The sequence below is a fragment of the Centruroides vittatus genome, unplaced genomic scaffold, assembly GCF_030686945.1.
Source record: "Centruroides vittatus isolate TY-2023 unplaced genomic scaffold, ASM3068694v2 contig_18, whole genome shotgun sequence".
Lineage (NCBI taxonomy): Eukaryota > Metazoa > Arthropoda > Arachnida > Scorpiones > Buthidae > Centruroides > Centruroides vittatus.
The window spans coordinates 2,832,170-2,842,555 of NW_027121101.1; the positions used below are offsets into that span (position 1 = coordinate 2,832,170).

Sequence of the window (10,386 nt, forward strand, 5' to 3'; positions counted from 1 at the left end):
GTGACTCTCCCACACTCAATATTCAACAATATTTATAATTTTATTTCAAAAAAATGTTTCTCTGAATGTTGAAATAGAAAGTGCTGTCAGACAATTTGAAGAGATAGAATTTTAGCTAAACTCTTTATATGTCTAAACTACATTGCTCTATTCAGTGCAGTACTTCAACATGTTTCCTTGCTTTTCAACCTGGAGTTTATTTTTAACAAAACTTTTATTTCCCATGATTTAATTGAAGAAATTTGGTAATTATTTAGAATTACTTTCATTACGTTAACCTAGAATGACATTTCGTCACTACCAAGTAAATCATCAGATATTTCTATTTAAACCACTGAAAGTAATCTTTTTTCACTGTTCTTCATTATCACCACTATCATCATCATCATCAACCATATAATGATACACAGAATGTTTTCCATTTGGGATTATAATAGTTTAAAAACATCAATTTAACCTGAGTTTTCTTAGACATTTTATATGGGTCTTTTGACAGTTAAAATTTAGAATTAGTTAACACGATGTATTTGAATATAAATTTCTGAAAATAAAAGAAAACATTAATTATTGATATGCAAAGAAAGATAATATAGGGGAATTGCCATAAAATAAGATCTTGAATTATAGGAGACACTTATAATGCAAAATGCAGGTTATTAACTTAGAAGCTTTAATCTGAACCAATATAGAGGACTATATTGTAATACAGTAAAGTCCTGGAAACTCAATTTTTGATAACTCCTCCACATTCTGTAAAACTCATTGTGGTGTTCAAAGAAAGAAAAAAAAAACACACAAACCTAATTCTACCTCTATAACTTAAACACTAGGATCAAATAAGTTATCATTATTAAATTTTCTTTAGTAGCTGTATTTTATGTTTATCAAGTGGTGGTCTCTTTAATCCAATTAACGGTAGACTGTCTCACAGCTAAACAGGTTTAATAACTCTTTTATTGGCTTTTTACATATGCATTTCGGATCAGTGTTGTCATTCCTGATCCCTCCTCAGTGCTATAAAAAGAAAGGTTTTATATCAACACAACTAACGCAAGTAAGAAAACAATAAAATTCTAAAAAAACCTTCTCCAGTACCTTTAAGTTCTTTCTTTCTTCTGTACGTATTTTTATAAAAACTTTGTATATAAAAATATATTGAATTGTTAATTAGATAAAAAAACTTTATAATTACTTGTAGTATTAAAGTGGTACACTGGTGAAAGGGAAATAAACAATATTGTCAAAACGGATATGTAAACAGAACTCAAAGAGTGCTGTATGGGTGTTGGGGAGTATATGAAGAACTTAAAGGTACTGGAGAAGGTTTTTTTAGAATTTTATTGTTTTCTTACTAGCGTTAGTTGTGTTGATATAAAACCTTTCTTTTTATAGCACTGAGGAGGGATCAGGAATGACAACACTGATCCGAAATGCATATGTAAAAAGCCAATAAAAGAGTTATTAAACCTGTTTAGCTGTGAGACAGTCTACCGTTAATTGGATTAAAGAGACTACCACTTGATAAGTTATCATTCTTCACTGGTGACAGTAGCATCAATTCCACATGTTAAAGAATATAACCCTTTTTCCAAGGTATCACTGCAAATATTACTAACTGAAAAGTAGCCATTTGAATAACAAATAGTTTATACTTGTAATTAAAATTTAACTATAAATAGAATTAACCACTATTAGTATGTATGAATTTGCACATATACCTTTATAAAACTTTCACTATTTATACTATCATCATCACTATGACATAAAACTCATCATTTTCAGTAATTCGTCACCTTAGTCCACATTAAATTGAGTTTGCGAGAATCTACTGTAACTTTATAATCCAGAGTAAAAATGAACCAAATCCAACTCTAGCAATAAATTTGCTTTTGATTCCTACTCCACAGCCCAATCTAAACATAGAAAAGGTAAGGGCAGCTATGAGTGTTCCAGCACCACTATAATCTTATGGAATCTCTGTCATATATGCAAAACATTGATAAGTGACACATACCTGTATAAGTAATAAGCCAATTTCAGGATAAAATATCTTGTAGATGTGTGTAGGATTGCTGTATATAGTGTTGTGCAAGTATATTAACTTTTCACCAAGCTATGGGTAAAAGATTCTAAAATACTGTACATGTGGGGGCCTTAGTCTTGTCCACCACTGGTCTGAGTTGCTGTGCTTTTTTGTGTGTTTTTGCGAATGCAAATAACCGTGGTGTCTCCAGAGCATCAACTATTATATTTCCCATTTTCATTCTCTTGGCCAGCTTTGTGTTCGCAAACCGTTTGACCTGCGATTGTAATTTATCTATATAAACCCCCTGCACTTCCGTACATCGAGTCATGCTAATGTATTCTTTTAAGCTCTTTTCATAAGTATCCTGCTTCATCACTACTAATAGTTTATCCTTGTCAGCTCTAGCCATAGTGATGTTGCATTTTATCCATGTTATGGTTTGCCTTAGCTGTTCTTGGAAGTGATATACTTCATTCGTTTCTTTGGATTTTCTTATTTTAAAAGCCGCCATCCATCTATAGTACTCTTTTTGATTCTCCGTGAGTCCTTTCAAGAGAATCTCTAAGTCTGGGATATAAAATAAGGCTGCTCGGTTTATTGGAGGTTTAGGGGCGTATGAAGACCCAAATGATAACACATGCTTGGCAAAGTCAGGAACTTGAATATTGGACCAAAGCACAAAGGGACACTTTTTAATTTTTGATTCAGTGGGAACCTGAAACCTGAATATCCAGTTTATCTTCCTGTCGTACTGTTGTCACAGATTACTGCTCAATCTTAGCTGGATCTTGGATAATTTGGCATTTTCGACAGTCAAGGATCTTGGGTTTTGTGCAAATATCACATCTTCGGTTGCTATAAGCCTTGCCAGGTTGGAATATAGTGACTTCCTAGTGCTTTTGATGGCCCTATTTAAGCACATCCATCGTACTTTATTGAGGGGTTGTTCATTTCCAGGTGGCAGATGTATACGATAAATGGACATGGGAAACACCCTAATCTGTTTACATTTATGAAGAAATTCTAGTTTGGCCCTTGCCTTCGTTAGGCTTATCATTAGTTTTCGATATTCATTAGCCAGCATCGCTATGTAAATACAATCTCTCTACACACCGGTTTTGAAATAATTAAATAAATTGTTCTAACCTTTTAACCGGAGTCGATCTATTTTTAGAATCGCAAATGTTTTCACAGCCCCTCTTGGGCTCTTCTTCAGGCTTCGTCGTATAGGCCGTTAACGTTCGAATAAACATTCGATTTGAATTTCTTTTCTGAATGTTATCACGTGCAAAAGCTGGATATTTGTATTGCACATGCTCCATGCTCCTCCCTTTAAACGCTGTTTTCTAGCAAAACCTGCCATGCACTGGATAGGATCATTTCTTCCTTATGATTAACGCATGTACTACGTAATCCCGCCTTAAATATCTCCATGGCTTCTAGCCATTTCAATTGCTGTGGGTTATAGCTGGGTATAATGATTTTTGCCACATTCAGGTCCACCGTTATCTCCTCTTCTGACGCGTACGTCGCCAAAGCATGTATATTTTTATGACAACCCCCACTCATTTTGTACAGACTTACTTTTTTAAGTAGTTTAGTATCAAACATACTAAACTACATCATATGAAGCTAAAAATATTATACTATAATATGCTTCTTGTCTAGCCTTGGTATATACTTGTGAGCACTATATTGGCCTCTTTATTCCTAGACTTATTACACCATCATTGCACACAAGATCAGCCTTAGAAAATCAATTTATTTTCCCAAAAAAGTATGCATTTAGGACCTTAAGTCCCTTATCAGCTTTTTTTTTTTACAAATATGAAGTTGACACATCCACATCTACAAAATGGACAATAAAACCTCAACATTTGGTAAATTTGTAATTTATAATTATTACTTCCAAACTATAGCCCGATGATTTACGGCAGTTGGTGTATCATTGCAAAGCATTGGGTTTCAGTATAGATGTTTATTTGTATAAAATACCGATGATAAATCCACTCTTTATGCATATAATTAAATGGATTGTTACATTGTTTAGAGTAACACAATCATAGACTTCTTCAAAATGCACAATGAAATCTCCACAATTGATAAAACATTGATTACAGATCCAAGTATTGTGTGTTTGATTAAACATGCTGATTTGATATTAATTATACTGTTCTAAATATTGAATCAGCAAGTTTAATCAAACGCATAATACTTGGATCTGTAATCAATGTTTCACCAATTGTGGAGATTTCATTGTGCATTTTGAAGAAGTCTATGATTGTATTACTTTAAACAATGTTAACAATACATTTAACAAATCCTCTCCTTATGTATATAATTATCAGTATTTTACCAAACTTTGAAATTTTATTGTACATTTGTAGATGTGGATGTGTCAACTTCATAAATATTTGTAAAAAAAGCTGATAAGGGACTTAAGGTCCTAAATGCATACTTTTTTGGGAAAATAAATTGATTTTCTAAGGCTGATCTTGTACCCAATGACGGTGTAATAAGTCTAGGAATAAAGAGGCCAACATAGTGCTCACAAATATATAAAAATATTACATTATATATGATAAACATTTTTTTGCAATATCTGTCAGTATTTATTTTTATGTTGTGTAACTGAAAAATGTGAATATAACAACAAAAAGTAAACATCAGATAAACTTATAATTCAAAAGAAGTATTATTTATTATACTTCTAATAATAATAAGTTATTTTAATTACAATCAATTCTTACAACATAATTATCAATTATGTATATGTGCTATTTTAACATGAGACTTCTACAAATCACATGTACCACATCTTGTGCTACTATTTATTTTTGCTCCCTAAATATACTGATCTCTTACTTTGTATTGAAAGTTAATATGTTTCTCTCACAGTATATTTCTAAAAATACATAGGTATCTGAAGGAAGGTTTTTTTTCTTATTTGTAGGCTTCTTGTAAATAGGTTATAGCTTTAGTTAGACCTATAATAAATAGATCATACCAAATGTGAGAATTCACCAAAAACATATACCGTATTTTACAGACTATAAGACGCACCTGAATTTTGGAGGCAGTTTTTCGAAGAAAAAAGTGCGTCTTATAGTCCATAAAATACGGTAATTATTATACATGAATATAACGTGTAAGAAATTTACTTACATCATATGTATTTTATACAGCTGTATGAAAAATGTCCACAAATTATAAACTATACTATTTTGAACCATCACAACTTAGCATATTTATAGTTGACACTTCAATGCATGACTACTAAAAGTAACAATTTATAAAAACAATTTTAAACATTTTTGCAAAATGAAAACATATGTTTGCACATGGTGGAGAGTTGAAAACTTGTTACAAGGATTCAAAGCTTCTTGCTGGATTTTTTTCTGTATGCATGAATGGATGGATATGTTTGTTTGTGAGGGCATGATTTTTTTTACCCACTTTGAAGCTTAACTCTTGTTCGTTTTGTCAAATATTTCTGAGATTTTGCAGGGAAGTTTGTGTATTAGGTAGGATGATGCTGTTAAATTTTGGTAGTGAAAGGTCAAAGGGAGTTGGACTTAATGAAGATTTTACTTGTGTTGGCTTTACAATTTTTTTATAAAGCTCATCTCTACCCTCAAAATTAAAAGCTTTTTGCAATTTCGTAATAATTGTTAATATAAAAAGTTTTTAAAATAAAATCTCGTAACTGATGGTAACTGGATCTACACGCAATTTTAATTATTTTGGTGGAAAGTTATGCAACTCACTGAATTATTTTAATATTCGAATAGTGATCATCATGTGAAATGAATTGTATAGTAAGCTTGTATACTTCATAAATTAATGATTAATAAGAAATGCCAAATGAATTTTTACTGAATAAAAGATAATTGAATAATAAATATTAAATACAATATCTAGTAGTCTGCGGGCACATGTAACCGCAGAAATGCAAAACTTAGGCCGTCTGTCCACGAGGTGTATCATATTATGCGTATTAGATGCGTCATCTGAAGCTTTACACTTGCAGCATTCCATGATTTTAAATGCATATGTACACAAAACGGAAGTATTGCATATTCATCACAACTTGCAAGTTTCATGATGCTGGGCATATTGTCCTGTCCATCGCTAGGCACGCGAGGCTTGTTTTCAACTTTTTGCATATTCTATTTTCAAATAAGGACCTGAAACTTCAACTAATTCTTGAAATGGTGTTTTTGCTGGTTCTATAAAATGTGTGAAATTTGCACCATCATCTGATAATTCTCTATCAGCAATAAATAATGCTATTAATATTTCTTTGAACAAACTCAAAACCTTTTTTCTTGTACGATAACAAATACAGTATGTCTTCCTCGTCGCTACACATCATCTCAACCGAAGTTGCACTACAAATTCTATACGTTTGTAGTATGACCCTGTACACTGCAAGTCAAATCTCATACTCATCTATGACAATACAGAAGGCCTTAGTTAAGCTAAAAAAAACTCTAAAGAAAATAGGATACCACTCTCTTAAAAAAGCTAACAAATTTTTTGTGAGTATGCAAGAAAGCCTTTAAAAATTCAAGCGGAGCAGAAAAGATTAAGAATCATTGGGTACATTGCATAGTAAAGCAGCTGCAATACAGGTGGATAAGCAAGCTGAAATGTAATGCTTCATTTGAGTTTGTTTTCTTATCCAGTTCTACTAAAGCCACTTTACCAGGAAACACGCCCACTGATTTATATCAATACATTTATCAGTTCTTGTCAGCAGTGGCGTGCCGTCATTGGAAGCGGTGGAACCACTGCTTCCCTTGTATTTTCTAAAATATAAATTTGACCCAGGATCCATGAACTAATAAGAACAATACAAAACTTAAATTTAATGAACGATGAAATAGGAACTGTAATGGACTTTGAAAGTTTGTACCCCTCCATAAATTTAACATCGTGCTTCAAAGAATTAATTGAATTTTTGATACAACAAAGTCAAGAGGTGGAGAAATTCATGATTTGGCAGATCTAATTTGTTTTCATTCCTTTTTTAAATTTAATGGAGTAATATATAAACAAAAGAAAGGAGTCCCCATGGGAAGTCCTATGTCTGGACTCCTATGTGAACTAGTAATAAGAAAACTGGAAAGAACATCATTGAAGATTTTGCAGATAGCATCGTTATATACAAACGATATGTTGATGATGTATTAATAATTTGGAAAGATGACCAACGCATTAACGATTTCTTAACTGCAATCAACGACAATGAACATGGTTTGATAAAATTAAAATTAATATTTTATTATAACCACATTTTGTATCTTATTACAAATTTCTATACTATATGCGAAAAAAACGATAAGATTGCTATTGTATATTCGCATATCAGTGGCGAAATGGAAGCGCTGTATTGTCGAAACCAGGTCAGCCTCTAAGCAGCCAGATTATAGGCATTTGTGCATGCGCTTTACAGAGCAACCTCAGGCGGTTTAGCCGGTGGAAGCTACACACGTATCACGCTTCCAACGATTCTATCCCTTAGCGCTTAGCCACTGGTAGGGAGCTATTTGACTAAGTGAATTGTTTAAGATTTAAATAGTAAGTGTTATTTTTATGTACAGTACATTTCGGTTAACCTACATTTCAATGTTCATGTTATGTACGTTCATTATTCAATGTTATTTTTATGTACGTTTCTTTGCAAAGTTATATTTAATTACAATTATATTGACAGATTTTCAGACATAAAAGTTTTAGAATTTTTATCACTTTTAGATGTTAATAATTTTAATACAGTAGAGAGTCGTTAATCGGAACCCCGGTAATCGGAACGATTTTCAATCGGACTGTGTCGTGCTGAATCGAACGTTTTTGATACTAGATTTACTTCTAAAGTATAATTTTCATGTTTTTATATTCTTCAATATATTTATTTTGTTTGTACAAAATGCAGAAATAATTTTTAACGATACGATAGCCTCGATTATTATTATAAAAATTTTCATTAGGCTTAAAATCGACGAAAATTCAACACGAAGCGACACGCAACGGAGAAAAATTTGAACATCGGACAGGTTAATATATTTTTTCGTACATAATCGGTAATCGGAACAAATCACTAATCTGAACAACCCCAGTCCCCAATTGATTCCGATTTTCGACTCTCTACCGTATTATGAAAAACAATTTTTCCAAGCGTTTTAACTCTTTAAATTAAGTAATTTTATGGGAAATTTTTTGATTTATCTAAATTACGTAGCGAATCGCAATATTTATATTCGTGTCCAGACTATCCACAAGTAACTCTTAGACATAAAAAGTATTATAATTAATGACGATCCGAACAAACACGTACTAAAAAAATTATGATTTAATATCATTAATTTTTACGGTCCCATCTACCGGTGGGTCTGTTGAGCGCAGTTTTTCGACCACGAAGCAAATTCATACATTGGCCAGGAACACTCGGTCGAAGGAAAGATTGTCGTCGCAAGCGTTGCTTTCGATAGAAAAAGAGCTTTCAAATGCGTTGATGGAGGAGACGACCAGCGACTTTTACGATAAAGTAATTAACGACTTTGCGGAAAAAATTGCCGAATAGTTAGTTTATAAAAAATTTAAAAAAAACAAGTTTTTCTATCATTGTTTGTATCGTATCAATTTGTATTGTGTATGTATTATTTGTATTTTAGAACTAAAATACATAAATTGTTTATTTTTGTCATTTCCAGTATTTGTTTAAAACTTTTATTGAAATGGGATGTAGCGGACAGGTCTGACCCGTCACGAATGACTCGAAAAAACGGTTAATTTAGAGAAAAATTCATTAGTTTAAAAAAACAAAAACAGGAAAAAGTCATTTGTAGTGGGACACCCATTGTTTATATCAAACTGCCAGGCAGAAACCATAAATCGCGAGAGGAAGTCGTCCTATGATCGGTGGAAGATCGAATTCGTCTTCGATTTTGACTTCTCCCGCTCCAGGTAAGAGTCTCGTTACGCTTAGTAACCAGGGACCAGCCACTCGGGAAGCGTGATTGAGGGAGAATGACCAATCAAATGGACGAAAGAAAGAACGGAGATTGATATAATCCCCAACAATCGAGGACACCTGGCACTCGGTTAACGTTCCGAATAACCAAAACGCCGTGTGTCAACGCGCAAAAAAAAAAAAAAAAAAAAAAAAAAAAAAAACATTTTCTCGTCTATTGTGTCAACCTGTAACCCGTGCCACTTCGGACTTAGACCGTGTCCCCGACGCCAACGGACGAAGTCTCCCCGTGCCTTAAGACTTGTCAAAGCCAATGTCACGGGGCCACCTTCTATCGACCATCGAAGAACCACATCGACACCCGGGACGTCCGAATGGTTGATTGTCCTAAAGCAAACTATTTCGTACATAGTGTATGTTTATTTTATGTTAAAATAAACGGTTTTTGTCAGGCACTTGTCGTCTTTCTCTTTCGCCACCACGCACGTACGAATGGACCCTAGACTATTACTGACGCGCAATTAACTGATTGCCCCTGGAAGTCGGCTTCTTACAGAAACACAGCTTCCCTATCATCAAATGTCACGGCACACCACTGCTTGTCAGAGTTGTTACAATTTTCTATTATTTATATTTGGTATTTTGAAGTCTATATACTTGAACCACAAAGATGAAAGAAAACTCATAATAAATTACAATAGCCTTATATATATTTAAATAAGGGGTACGTTCGTAAAGTCGAACGAGTTAAACGAGAATGACGTCATCGTTATTCTTATTTCGTTAGACTTTTCGAACGATTCATTTATAACTAAATGGCTGTTTCTAAAATCGAAGATATGAATGTTGCTAGTGCAGCCTTATCCGAAATATTTTTCTTAGATTGCTTCGGGTGGACAGTTATTTCAATCATTTCACCTTTTCATTCACAATTTAAACATTCGAGTAGATTTAGAAACATCGATATCGTCGAGCGCCATTTTCTTAATAAAGTAAACTCTCCTTCGTGAGCTTCGTTCGAAACGTCGTCACCGCAGAGCATGCACACTGAGCGATACTACTACTTTTCGAACGATTCGTTACTAACGCGTTTAACTCGTTTGACTTTACGAACGTACCCAAGGTGATCCGGATGTGCGTGCACGTTTTTAATCTATTGATAACTGCTCATTAAGGTCTTATGTCAATGATGTGAAATCGAAAGTACTAAAATTGTAGTGTTATTCTTTATTGGCAAAAATAATTCTTAATTTCAACAAACAAAAAAATATTAAATAATTGGCGTTTAAAAATTGCATTTTTTTTTTAAACGACGTTTAATTTTTCCTCTTACGGTGGCGCCACTGTCAAGAACAAAGAGGCGTGGCGCTTTTATCGGCACATA

At 33.2% G+C, this 10,386-nt stretch overlaps 1 protein-coding gene across 1 annotated transcript in view; it reads left to right on the plus strand.

Annotated features, from left to right (window-relative positions):
• Positions 1 to 10,386, plus strand: part of LOC136969556 (L-asparaginase-like) — a 120,382-nt gene that overhangs the window by 41,366 nt on the left and 68,630 nt on the right. The gene's annotated exons all lie outside the window — the stretch shown is intronic.